At 43.0% G+C, this 14,286-nt stretch overlaps 1 protein-coding gene across 4 annotated transcripts in view; it reads right to left on the minus strand.

Moving 5' to 3' along the window:
• The window catches only part of PSD4 (pleckstrin and Sec7 domain containing 4), a 138,408-nt gene that overhangs the window by 88,465 nt on the left and 35,657 nt on the right, over positions 1-14,286 (minus strand). The window lies entirely within an intron of this gene.

Here is a 14,286-nt window from a genome sequence, read left to right on the forward strand (position 1 = left end):
TACGGAGAGCACGGCTGACATTACACTTCCACCCTCAATGCAACACAGCTTGCCAAAAAAATGCTGGTCAAAGGAGTTGTCCAAAGCAACCTACAAGAGCCCAGCTTTTACTATTCCCCAGAAAATGAAAGCACAGTTATTAGTTACTACAACTAACAAACAGCAACAGACATTTTCTGACTTTTTATCATAGGATAGAATGAATAATAAAAAAGACAGTCCTTTTACAGCTGCATCCCAACTATGAATGGAAGATTTAACTCAGGGGTGCTTAGCCTTTTGAAGAGTGAGGGCCACCTCAATGATTTGGTAACCGGTCGAGGGTCACAATGAAATAAAACGGTTCAGAATTTGTCATTTTTTATTTTGAATAGCATAATGAACATTTTCCTCCTGCAGCCGCTGGAGGGAGAGGAGGAGAAGCCGACTTTCAGTGGCTGCAGGAGAAAAATGGAGAGGTTTGGTTTCTGTATATGCCGCCCTTTTTTTTTTTTAGATGTAAAACAGAGAGAGGTCGCACGGCCATTGTGACCCCTGGAGCTACACCAGTGGTTGGAGGGGTGGCGTTAAAAATATGGGGTCTCAAGTATGGAGTTTTACAGCCTCTCAAACTGCAAATGTAACAAGCCTTTACTGTTCTGAGCTGCCTATAAGGCTGCTTTCACACTGATGCGCTGCGGTTTACCCGCGTTGCGGACGCAGCCCAGTGCACCTGCAGCATACCTATGGGTTAGCTGCGCATTGCCATAGACTTTTTGAAAGTGCACCTAAGTCGAAGTTATAATAGAAGTCTATGCCTCAATGTAGCTAAATGGCAGGAAAACTGCAGGTACACTGCGCTGTATGAAAGCAGCCTAATCGTTTTTAACCCTTTTATAGGTGCTAACATATCCATTGAAAAAGCGCAGTGTTTGTGTTGTTTAATACACGGACCTTCTTTTCCTCATCCAGCTTCGGCTGTCATCACTCACCATCTCCATGCTGCTAGCAAGATCCCAGGAGAAGTATATTTGGTATTTCTCTGATGCGATCAGCGGCTGCAGTCAATTGGCTGTAGCCGCTGATCTGGAAATGTTTTCCAGCTTGTCTGACAGAAATTTGGTTGGTTCAGTGTATGGCTGGTGCTAGTATGCTGCTGTCCAGTACAGATTCACTGTGCAATCACAGCATGGCAGCAGGGAGGTGACCGAGCTGTATTGCCTAACTGCAGTAGAGAAAATCAGAAAAGTTAGATATGCTGTCTAATAAAGTTGTGCACAGAACAGAATTACAATTTTTTGGCTAGCAAATATTTGTGTAGACCTGTATTTCAATTACCGTATATACTCTAGTATAATTCGAGTTTTTCAGCACATTTTTTGTGCTGAAAGTGCCCCTCTCGACTTATACTCGAGTCAAGCACTTTTCTGCAGCAAAAAAGTTCATTTTCCGAACTGACTTTGGGGCCCCGTATCTCAGGGCCACTTGGTGCTAGGAACACCAAATTTGGTGTGCAAACCCAGTGGAACCATAACATACCTAAAGCTGGAGTTCCTAGCACCAAGTGGTCCCGAGATACGGGGCCTCAAAGCTGGTTCAGAAAATGTCATTCTCTGCTGCAGAAAAGTGCTTGACATTTTCTGAACCGAAATTTGGGGCCCTGTATCTCGGGGTCACTTGGTGCTAGAAACCCCAGCTTTGCATATTTTATGGTGCTAGTTCCACTGGGTTTGCACACCAAATTTGGGGTTCCTAGCACTAAGTGGCCCCGAGTTACGGGGCCCCAAAGTCCGTCAATTGTGTCCATCTGCAGCAATGTCATTTCGGGACCCTTTGGGTTCAGAGACTTTGGCTGCAGCTAGGGGGCATCTAGGAACCCTTAACTACCGAGTTTGAAGTTCGGAGGACCTATGGCTGCAAATGGGCACAGTGAGGCATGCAAATGGGCACAGTGAGGCTGCAAATGGGCATTGTTGACCCTCTTTTCTGCTTACAGTAGCTGTGCATTTCTCACCCTCGTCTTATACTCGGGTCAATAAGTTTTTCCTATTTTTTTGTGGTAAATTAGGGCCTCGACTTATACTTGGATGGACTTATACTAGTATATACGGTAAGTGTTTAACCATCTGCCTGGACTTCATCTTTAATAATGCTCCAGAAAGCACGTGCCGAAATTAGACAACTCTCAGGGAATTGGCATAACTTGCATATTCAACTATTACATTTGTGAACATATAAATACTGCTGCACCACCTAAGAACTAATTCCTTTAATGAAGGAAATATGTACACATTTTTTGGTCACAGATACTGACAAATGTTCCAATGGGCTAAAATTAAAGTGTCATTTATAGGAGAAGGCTATTTTTGTGTACAGAAGCTTCCCTATAGACTTCCGGTCTGCAGAGGCCAGCTCATAATGTTCCACCACTGAAGTCATTCTAATGCATTACATACCCTGTTTCCCCCAAAATAAGACCTAGCGTGATTGTCGGTGATGGCTGCAATATAAGCCCTACCCCCCAAATAAGCCCTAGTTAAAGTCCTTGTAGGTCTTATTTTCAGGGTAGGGCTTATTTTCGGGGAAACAGGGTAGGGCTTATTTGGGGGGTAGGGCTTATATTGCAGCCATTACCGACAATCACGCTAGGTCTTATTTTGGGGGAAACAGGGTAGTAAATCCAATCTACCCTGATGTTAACAGTTTGATTGACATATCCTGTAAGAATATATTAATATGCCATTAAAGACTTTATAATATGGTCTGAACTATTTTGATGGAATAATGGAAACAAGCCCTGCAATAATACATTGGTGAACAGCACAATCCAGTGAATAAATAAAGCCATCTATTCACCAAGTGAGTAATCTACTGGAGACCTTCTGAGCAGTAGGTAGCCTGACCTGTGACAGATTTGGCTATTCATGATAGGTAAATCGGTTAGATTTGAGAGTTATAGAGGCTAATAGCCCATACAGCCAAGCTGGTCATATATGGCTAGAATTTCTGCTGAATCGGTCAAACTTTAAGCCGTGGGTGACCCCGTCGGCACCACCTGGTTTGACAAACCTCAACTGAAAAAACTAAGACGGCAGGTGGAAAATGGTCAGCAGAACAGCATCCAGTGATGAAGTCACTGTTTTCAGGTATTCAGACAGCCGAGGGTGTTGGGACTGACTAAATACAATAATTGCTAGCGGAGATTCCTCCATCTATACCATTTAGTATAGATGTTGTACAGGCAGACACTTATCCTTCATGTCATACTATCCGAGAGGCATGAGATTGGCCCAAATTTATTCTGCAGCAGGAAAATTACATAGTTACATAGTAGGTGAGGTTGAAAAAAGACACAAGTCCAACCTATAAAATGACCCCAAACATACAGCCAATGTCATTAGGAACTCAGTGTAAGGCCTCATTCACACGAGGCGGACTCCGTTTCCACGGAGCCCGCCTCGGTCCGCCGGGTCAGCGGGAGATCTCTCTGTTGATCTCCGCTGAGCCGGGAGATGACAGGTCCCTCTCTGCTCACTGAGCGGGGAGGGGCTTGTCAGGTGCCGCTGCTTTCTATCGAGGGATCGGATGAAAATGGACAGCATGTCCGTTTTCGTCAGATCTCACCCAATCCGATAGCGACAGATCCGGACGTAGAGCCATCCGTCTGCTTTTAGCGGATCGGAGGGGGTCAGATGTCAGCGGACATGTCTCCACTGACATCTGTCACTCCATAGGCTAACATGGATCGCCCGTTCAGGTCCGCCGTCAAAACTGACAGGCGGACCTGAACGGTCCGGTCGTGTGAAAGGGGCCTAAAGAAGAACAAGGAGCCCTGGAAGTGATGGTTTGGCCCCCACAGAGACCTGATCTCAACATCATTGATTCTGTCTGGGATTACATGAAGAGACAGAGAGATTTGAGGCAGCCTACATTCACAGAGGATCTGCGGTTAGTTCTCCAAGATGTTAGGAACAACCTACCTGCCGAGTTCCTTCAAAAAACTGTGTGCAAGTGTAACTAGAAGAATTGATGCCGTTTTGAAGGCAAAAGGTGGTCATACCAAAATATTGATTTGATTTAAATGTCTCTTCTGTTCATTTTCTGTCCATTTTGTTAAAAATAAAATTATCAACACTTCTGTTTCAGAAAGCATATTCAATTTACAGCATTTTTTTACACCTGCCTAAAACCTTTGCACAGTACTGTACCTCTACCTCCTCCATTGAGACTCTCTTGGTGTGTTTACATCACAACTCAAAGGTAAAAAGCAGGTTCTTCTACTATAAACTCCCTATGAGATGCAGACTCATCTCAACTTGGGTGGGTATTTCCTTCGACCAAGAAAAAGCATACATGAAAAAGAAAAAGGTGGTAGGAAAGTGAATACACTGCTACCATCTGATAGTATTAAATTTTTTTAAAAAATCTTTTTTTTTTTTAAATAAATACTGGGGTTCAAAAAAAACCTACCACTTAAAATACTCCCACTCCATCTACTGTATGTGCTCAAGAACCAACACCACCACAGTGTATAAAATACTAAAAAAAAACAGCTCTGTAACCAAGGCAGCCAGTATATGATTTCATAAACAGGCAAACCAATATATTACAAAATATAATATATTGTTAAGCATACAATATTATTTCTCCGACATACTGTACTTATAGGTATAGTCTCTTATGTGGCTCTAACGGGGAACAGATCTACGAAAAGGGCTCTTGAACGTAATAGTTAATTTAAAAGTAATTTAAACATGCTTTGTCCACAAATTCACCATTATTCCAACACCTTTTGTCAATCTATGATATCATGATATTCTTCACCTATTCGATCTTTCTTATTGAGGCAATACAAAAACATATCAATAATTTCAAGTGGATTGGTCACCGTATACCTCATTTTAAAGAAGTGTCCAATTTTTTTAAAAAACTTTAATACCGTCTTGTACAACTGTACATTAAAAGCACATTTTTACTAACAGTATGTTTGTACCGAGATGTCTCCACCCCAGACTGAAGCCCAATTTCTGGCCATTACTATGGGAGAGCTATAGCCATTACTATGGGGGGAGCTATAGCCATTACTATGGGGGGAGCTATAGCCATTACTATGGGGGGAGCTATAGCCATTACTATGGGGGGAGCTATAGCCATTACTATGGGGAGAGCTATAGCCATTACTATGGGGGGAGCTATAGCCATTACTATGGGGGGAGCTATAGCCATTACTATGGGGGGAGCTATAGCCATTACTATGGGGGGAGCTATAGCCATTACTATGGGGGGAGCTATAGCCATTACTATGGGGGGAGCTATAGCCATTACTATGGGGGGAGCTATAGCCATTACTATGGGGGGAGCTATAGCCATTACTATGGGGGGAGCTATAGCCATTACTATGGGGGGAGCTATAGCCATTACTATGGGGGGAGCTATAGCCATTACTATGGGGGGAGCTATAGCCATTACTATGGGGGGAGCTATAGCCATTACTATGGGGGGAGCTATAGCCATTACTATGGGGGGAGCTATAGCCATTACTATGGGGGGAGCTATAGCCATTACTATAGGAGGGCTATAGCCATTACTATGGGGGGAGCTATAGCCATTACTATGGGGGGAGCTATAGCCATTACTATGGGGGGAGCTATAGCCATTACTATGGGGGGAGCTATAGCCATTACTATAGGAGAGCTATAGCCATTACTATGGGGGAGCTATAGCCAGCACTGTAGTCACCTCCTCCTCGCTAAGATTTCCATTGTGAACAGTGCAGAGTGCAGCTCTGATTATTCATTCACAAATTCAATAGAGAATTTTACTACTTCAGTGTCAGTGCTTCGTAAATTCAATAGTAACCGCTTTATGCCGACCGTAGGCAAATATGCGGCATCGGCTTGAAGGGGACGTACCGCGGTGATGCATGCATGTGCACCCATCACCGCAGTACCGTTTTTAGAGCCGATCGTCTGTTATCTCAGGGAGCGGGATGGCACGTCCCCCCGCAGCCATCCGCGGTCCTCCCGTTCCACCGGGAGGCCCGAGCGACCAGCCGACACATCCACCGGCTAACCTGAGACCCGTATATAGCCGGAATCGGCTTCGATCAGGTCTCGGATCTAGTAACCCGGAAGCGATGTCATGACATCCCTTCTGGTTTAATGGAGCCCTAAGGGCGCCAAGATTAAAAAAAAAAAAAAAAAAAAAAGCATTGAAAAACAGCCAAACTTGGCTATTTGAATGCTTTTAAGTGCAAAGGAGGGGTTTGGGATCTTTTAGAACCCAGATACCTGCATAAAGAATAAAGAGTACCTGTCACTGCCTATTACTGTCACAAGGGATGTTTACATCTGCAATAAATCAGCAATAAAAAATGACCAGAAAATCCTTTTTTTAAAGAGACAGTGTAAAAAATAAAATAAATAAGAAAAAAAAGCACTTAAAGTGCCCCGTCCCCCTGTGCTCGCGGCGGCGCATACGTAAGTTGTGCTTGCAAATGTAAACAGTGTTCAAACCAAACGTGGGGTATTGCCGTGATTGTTAGAGCGAGAGCAATATTTCTAGCACAAGACTCTGTAACTCTAAACTGGTAACCGGTAGAAATTTTTAAAGCGTCACCTATGGAGATTTTTAAGTACTGTAGTTTGTTGCCATTTTCACGAGTGTGCGCGCAATTTCAAAGCATGACATGTTAGGTATCCATTTACTCGGCGTAACATCATCTTTCACATTATTTTACTGTTTTTTTTTCTTTTTAATTCATGAAAGTGTCTATTGTCCAAAAAAAATTGAGTTTAAAAGACTGTTGCGCGAATACTGTGTGATGTAAAATAGTGCAACGATCACCATTTTATTCTCTGGGGTGCCTGCTAAAAAAAAAAGTATATATATATATATATATATATATATATATATATATATATATATATATATATATATATATATATATATATATATATATATATAATGTTTGGGCGTTCTAAGTAATTTTCTAGCAAAAATTACAAATTTTAACTTGTAAGCAACAAATGTCAGAAAAAGGCTTAGAAAGGCATGAAAGGGTTAAACAATCAATCAGCACTGGTGAGGCTGTGTGATAGATCTGTGGCTGCTAGTAAACAAATTGCACCACATATCTCACTGATCGTTTGCTTGTGTGAAAATGGAAATAATCTCGCCCCCTGGTATACGGAATGTTGGCGCTCGTCTCCAGCAGGCACCTGTGCAGGTGGTGAGCGCTGTCAATCATCCTTCATTTTTTATTTGTCTCCTTGCTAGCAGAGTTGTTGGACAGTGAGCTGCCCAACCACATTGCTCAACAAATACAGAACAGATTGCTGAGAACAGATAAAATGCTGCATGACCTTGATCCCCTGGGAGATTTAATAAAGATATAGAAGTGAAGTGATACTTGTTCTTTAAATCCCCCTGTACGGGACTGAATCATCTTTCCTGTTACATAAATACAAAACATGAATATTATTCACTGCATGCAGGTCAGTCACCGCGTGTCTCATTTTGACTATCGGTTGTTTCAACAGTAATGTATCCATTCACTGATCAGTCCGTTTACTTTAGGATCGGTTCACATATGAGCACACAGCGGCTCCCAGCAAGAGTCCGGTGCATCCTCGTTCATCGTTTCAGGTCCGATTTCAGATTGAATTTTTGGTGAATTCAGACCTGAAATGGACCAAAAAGACGCACAGCGTTCCTGCGCATAGCGCATCGGTGCCACTGCGGAGATATGTGAACCGGCTCCATAGAGAGCCAGTCACAATCTCCTGGTATTGATTGGATGCGGAGAAACCCACATTCAATTCACACTAGTGTGGACCCAGCCTGAATCAGACATCATGAGACCATGTAACAGCAACTCCACCTAATATAGCATGCGGTGTGGTTGCAATTAGCTCAATAGTCCGTTTAAGGGTGTAACCAACATACTCTGTCTGAAATGCTACAGTAATCCCATGACTTTAAATCAGGTGCCGAGATAATCTCCACCCATAACAGGATTAGATTATTTTACTTCTTGCAAACATAAAGAGTATGACATCCCCCCCAGTATATTGATCAATACAAGCAGATCGGTCACCACATACCTTGTTAAGGTTATGGAACTTTGCCGTAATAATGTATCTGTTCAGTCCTTTTACTCCTATTGGACGTCACAGAACCCATATAACTGGGTGTGCCTCCCTTCTACAGTTATCTGTATTACTTCTGTATCCTTATTTATTTCACTTTCTTTGAACAAACAGGAAAAGAAATGATGATGCTATTTAAATCAACAACAACAGAATAAGTGACCTACACACACCTTCTGCAACTATTTCTAAATACTCTTTTGTAACTTCCTTCTGTATTTTTACATTGAACTCATGTGAACACGAGTCTACACTCGCTGTGGGAAATTATTTAGTTCAGCTATGTTATCTGTATAAGATAGAATCTATTTGAACTTTGTATACCTGTGAAAAGGTTTGGGAAATTACGCCGTTTAACCATACATATGCAAAGCTGCTAACACTAAAACAAAGTCAAAGAAATATGTGAGAACACAATGTAGTGCTAAAGAACATCAAAGACACAGCATAATACAGTGCATAAAAATGTATAAACTAAAAATATTATTGTATACTGAAAAATGATATTGATAAAAGTCCAGTGACTAAAAAAAACAGTGAAAACGTGAATTCACCGTTATAGTGAGCTCATTAATTGAAATGTCCGTAAATGTGAAGGACTTAGAATCCACTCTTGAGGTGACACTTAAAAAGTGGAAAGAAGTGGCTGGCCATTAGGATGTGAGAGATGGTGGGTCTTCCACCCAGGAAATAAGATATATACTCTTACCGGACGGAGTGGACTGACATGCCCGTGGCAGTGAGTCAATCAAGCTTGTATTGGTCACAGCCTGGGAGTCCAACGCTGCACGGGACTTGGATGGAACTGGAACCAGGTGGAAATCAATCCAGATATGGATAGTGGTTAAGAAGATAGTCTCACTCAGACCTGTCCTCCTGTAGGACAGGTCTGGGTGAGACTATCTTCTTAACTAGCCACATCTGGATTGATTTCCACCTGGTTCCAGTTTCATCCATCAGGATAACGACCCTAAGCACACAGCCAAGATAACAAAGGAGTGGCTATGGGACAACTCTGTGAATGTCCTTCAGTGGCCCAGCTAGAGCCCAGACTTGAACCCGATTGAACATATTTGGAGAGAATTGAAAATGGCTGTGCACTGATGCTCCCCATCCAACCTGATGGAGCATGAGAGGTCCTGCTAAGAAGTATGGGATAAACTGCCCAAAAATAGGTGTGCCAAGCTTGTAGCACCATACTCAAAAAGACTTGAGTAATTGGCGCCAAAGGTGCTTCAACAAAGTATTGAGCAAAGGCTTTGAATACTTATGTACATGGGATTTTTTTTCTAATACATTTTCAAAGATTTCAAACAAAATTCTTTCATGCTTTCATTATTGGGTATTGTTTGTAGAATTTTGTGGAAAATAATGAATTTAATCCATTTTGGAATAAGGCTGTAACATAACAAAATGTGGAAAAAGTGAAGCGCTGTAAATACTTTCTGGATACACTGTAAGTATAAGCAGCATATTTTTTCTAAGGGGAAGTTAGAATAGCATTTAAAAAAGGGACTGAAAGCAGTTTTAGGCGTAGTTAGATAGAGACGGGAATTCCACTTTAGCTAACTTTGACAGCAGCTGTAGCCAATGGCGCTGCTATGTCTCAGCCAATCAGGAGGGAGAGTCTCGGACGGCTGAGACACTCGTGGACATCGCTGGATAGAGATGGGGCTTATTTAAGTATTGGGGGGATTCTGCACACAGAAGGCTTTTTATCTTAATGCATATAGACAAAACACAACAGAAGAGAGCGCAAAGCCGCGCCAAGTGTAACTCGGCTTTAATATGAAGTTAACAACACTACAATGGTCAAACTCACATTGTATGAAGATAGATACAGCATAAAGATTCCACAGTGGCCGCACTCCTATAACCACCTCACCCAGATCCTGGCAGCACATCTAAGGCTTTCCACCACCACGCTCAACATGGAGATCCAAATGCGCATGTGCCAGGTGCATCCGGCGCTGCTCTTCGAGGACACACACATTTTTGGGAGGCATGGACCTGAGGAAGGAGGCCGTGCCTCAGAAACGCATTGTCATGGCAACTGTGTGACGTCCTCTCTCCCCCCCCCCCCCCGTATCCTGCTCGTGTGAGTTTGTGTGTTCCTAATGCATGTGCATTAGGATCTCCATGTTGAGTGTGATGGTGGAAAGCCTCGGATGTGCTGCCAGGATCCGGATAGCTAGGTTGAAGGTCCACGGTTCCCCCTCCCCTGTCGGGATCTTGAGGGGGTTATAGGAGTGCGGCCACAGTGGAATCCTTATGCTGTATCTTTAACTTCACCATATTAAAGCCCAGTTACACTAGGTCGGCTTTGCGCTCCCTTCTTTTGTGTTTTGTTTAGATGTGTTCCTGCCACCCAGAGGATACATAGAGAGCAGCTGCCCCCTTTAACTTGTCTAATTATCACCAATAGACAGCTGGAGGGCTATACCAAACTGTTGATCAGCGCACCTGCTAGTTTTTTCTTTTGTGTGTGTATTTTTTATATCTTAATGCATAGAATGCATTCTGCCTTTACAACCGCTTTAACCACTTCAGCCCCGGAAGATTTTACCCCCTTCCTGACCAGAGCCCTTTTTACAATTTGGCACTGCGTCACTTTAACTGACAATTGCACGCTCATGCAATGCTGTACCCAAATGAAATTAGCGTGCTTTTTTCCCCACAAATAGAGCTTTCTTTTGGTGGTATTTGATCATCTCTGAGGTTATTTTTTGCGCTATAAACAAAAAAAGAGCGAAATTTTGAAAAAAAAAAAACAATATTTTTTACTTTTTGCTATAATAAATATCCCTCATTTAAAAAAAAACAAAAAACAAATTTATTCATCAGTTTAGGCTGATATGTATTCTTCTACATATTTTTGGTAAAAAAAATTGCAATAAGCGTATATTGATTGGTGTGCGCATTTTTCTTTTTTCTTTACTAGTAAGGGCGGTGATCTGTGAATTTTAGCGGTACTGCGACATTGCGACGGACAGATCGGACACTTTTGACACATTTTTGGGACCATTGACATTCGATCAGTGCTATAACTACGCACTGTATAAATGTCACTGGCAGGGAAGAAGTTAACACTAGGGGGCGATCAAGGGTGTGTTCCCTGTGTGTGATCAATGTGTGTTCCCTAGGTGTGTTCTAACTGTATGGGGATAGGACTGACTAGGGGAGGAGACATATCATTGTTCCTACTTAGTAGGAACAAACAACATGTCCCCATTGTCAGGTATGCTCAACTATTCTACAACTGTTTGACGCCTGCAAGGTCCCCTCGCCAATGCCAGCATCTTCTTCTTGGCTTCTGCTGCCAGTCTTCAGCCATCTTTTTTTGGCCAGTGTGGGGTGACTTCATTCCTGTGTATGCAGGTATGCATTTATTCTGGCACACTGGCACTGTAAAGGTAGCTGTGCATGCACAGGAATGTGAACAGGCAGGTCAGTGTATTTTATTATGGAAGAGACATTACATATCTTTTCTGCAATAAAGATCCTGCCTGTTCACAATTTTTTCTTTTAGTCTTTAGATCCGCTCTAACCTTTGCAGTGCGGAGGGAGCCCTATAGCAAGGATATTTTTTTCCTTCTCCCCCCAGCCCACGTTCAGCCTTAAAGAATTTGGGACAAATTACATCGGTCAGATGGCAGTTTTTATAATGGTTTCCTTTTATTCATGCAGTTTAAACGTTTGCTACAAAAGCAAAAAAATAAATAAATAAATAAAAAACTGGGGCTATAACTGCTTACACAATTGTTATCTGGAGCTGGGCTTTAATTCGTTTTTCCCTAATTTCAAACAAATATAAAGCCAGCTATAGATGGAGCAATTTTCTTTCCTGCAACCACGGAATGCTGTTGTGCCAGGAAGAACACACAGTGATTACTGACTATAGAATGAAAAATCCGACAGGCTAGTTGTACCAAGATCGATCAACCAACTTGGGTACAATCAGCCTGCCCATACATGGTTGGAATCTCAGCCGGTCCCTGCTGAACTGGTCAAGATTCGAGCCATCTATGGCTGGCTTAAAACTACATGTCCATATAAGACTATCCTGTGACAACACTACTGCACAATTACACTGCAGAACAAATAGTATTGTTACTCTACCCACAACAGTAATGTTGTAATATTATACTCACTGTGGAACCTAAGGGCTTAATCCTCTGCACTGTATAAAAAGGCTGTTTGATCCTGTCTTCTCCTCCCCTTTTTCCACAGTCCCCAATCCATCTCCTGACAGTACAGAGCCTTGGGTGCACTCTGCACATGCTCAGTTTGGTGTGTATTGCTATTTTTTTTTGGGAGGGTGCATATGATCAGCACAGGGCCAATCAGGTCTGTCCAGACAGAGGGTCAGGGGTCATGCAGCCTCATAGGACAGTCAGAGTAGAATTAAATTTCTCCTACAAGCTTTAACCAGACACTGATAGAAGACTGCTATATACTGCTAATGAGAAAATGTATTTAGCTGTTTATATTTACTTAAAATAATTGCATTTCTACATTCTGTGTACTGCGGGAGACCAGATATAGTGAATGCAGGGTCCTGGGTTTAGCAACACTTTAATGCAGTTGTATACCCGCAAAAAAAAAAAAAAATGCGCCAGCATTGCCGCCTGGTCACCACTGAGGGAGTTGACATGTTCCTTCTGCACTTCTTCCGGGTTCACGGCTCTGGCGCTGTGAGTGGCCGGAGCTGCGGTGACGTTTCCCGCGCATGTGCGCGGGTGTCCTCTTTCCGGCAAGGAGCTCTGATTTTCCAGCAGCATCCGCCAGACCTTCAGAGCGCATGCGGCACTGATGTCAGCGGCTGCATGCAAGGTGAATATCTCCTAAACCATACAGGGTTCAGGAGAATTCATTTTATCTACAGGTAAGCCTTTTAATAGGCTTACCTGTAGGTAAAAATGTCAAAGCAGGTATACAACCACTTTAAAAGGAAGTGGAAGATGAAGGGATACAAAGATAAATCATATTACAGAGGGAGTGCTGTGCTATTGCTAGTGACAGACTGATAGAAGTAGAGAGCAGAGTGAAAGAGAGAGGACATTGGTCTGCTTTTCCTTTCACTGTCCGGCAGCTGTGGCCACTCCGTAAAGGGCACAGGGGCCTAATCTTTATGCGGGGTGCAAGACGCATGGATTTCTATGAGGTTTTTTTTTGTTTTGTTTTTTAAGCACATGATTAGAGCCGGAAGACATTTGCTATTGTCTTCCTGCTTCTCCTCCCGGCCAGGAAGCAGGTCCTAAGACTGGATTGGCCTGGGGGGGGGGGGGGGGTGTGTGTTGGGGGGCGACCGGATTGGCCGGGAGGAGAAGCTGGAAAGCTGCCCGCGACCTGGATGGGGATAAGCACGTGGCTGGCTGGTGGGTGAGCGAGTGGGCGGGCTGGCTGGAGTAAGTGCAGGCTGACGGGCTGGGGTAAGTGCGGAGCTGGCTGGGTGGTGGGGGTGGAGGGTGTGTTTGCCGCCCCCCCCAAAAAAAATGGAGTACCAGCCGCCACTGCTATCTGGTCATGTTGGGGCAGAGATAAGACCTCTAAATATAAATTTACTACAACCGAGAAAAATCTGATCTATTACCCTGCCATACAAATCGCAGAACTGGATGAACAGAAACACAAATCCTTTGGCAAGTAAAGCAAATCCCTTATCCATTTCATCTGTGTGTTGAGCAGCTTTCCTGGAGTTCAGCTGTAAGCTAGTGCATGAGATCCTGAGATTATGATTTCTACCTGCTTACCGTGACTATATCCGTATTAGTGCACTACTGCAACAACGCAACTGAGTACTGTCTGTGATACTTTTATTATATGTATTAACAGTTACATTTTCAGGTCACGTTTTCTGGGTCTACCCCCTTCTTCAGAGAAGCAGGACCTTAGAAGAAGGGGTAGGCCTACAAGACGCGTCCTAAAAATGTATCTGTTAGTGCAAATATTAAAAATATTGCAGACAGTGCCAAGCTGATTTTTGCAAGGAGTCCCACTCCGTGGCCATGACTGAAGATGTGAAAGCTTTTTAGAAGCCACCATACTTTTCATCACCAAACATGACTCATAACTCAGCACCGGTTTACAATATGATAACATGCAATTAACTCAACTACTTCTGTCAAGTCTGTCAAGCTATGGTGGTAATAATGCA

The sequence above is a fragment of the Aquarana catesbeiana genome, linkage group LG03 (genome assembly GCF_042186555.1).
Source record: "Aquarana catesbeiana isolate 2022-GZ linkage group LG03, ASM4218655v1, whole genome shotgun sequence".
NCBI classification, from domain to species: domain Eukaryota; kingdom Metazoa; phylum Chordata; class Amphibia; order Anura; family Ranidae; genus Aquarana; species Aquarana catesbeiana.